Below are 228 nucleotides of genomic sequence, written 5' to 3'. Positions count from 1 at the left end.
GTCATTTGCAATCCCTATTTAATGTACAGCGCTGCGTAATATGTTGGCGCTATATAAATCCTGTTTATTAATAATAATAATAATAATAATCGGAGTTCAGTTAGTTTAACCATACAGCAGGAGCCAAAGAAAATGGTGCAGATGTGGTTTTACCAACTGTCTGGTTGCCTGGTAAAGGTAGCAAGGTCCTTGGCATGAGAATAAAACACCATCTATTAACAGCAGGTA

Source organism: Pyxicephalus adspersus, chromosome Z (genome assembly GCF_032062135.1).
Source record: "Pyxicephalus adspersus chromosome Z, UCB_Pads_2.0, whole genome shotgun sequence".
NCBI classification, from domain to species: domain Eukaryota; kingdom Metazoa; phylum Chordata; class Amphibia; order Anura; family Pyxicephalidae; genus Pyxicephalus; species Pyxicephalus adspersus.
Note: the sequence above shows the minus strand (reverse complement) of the source record.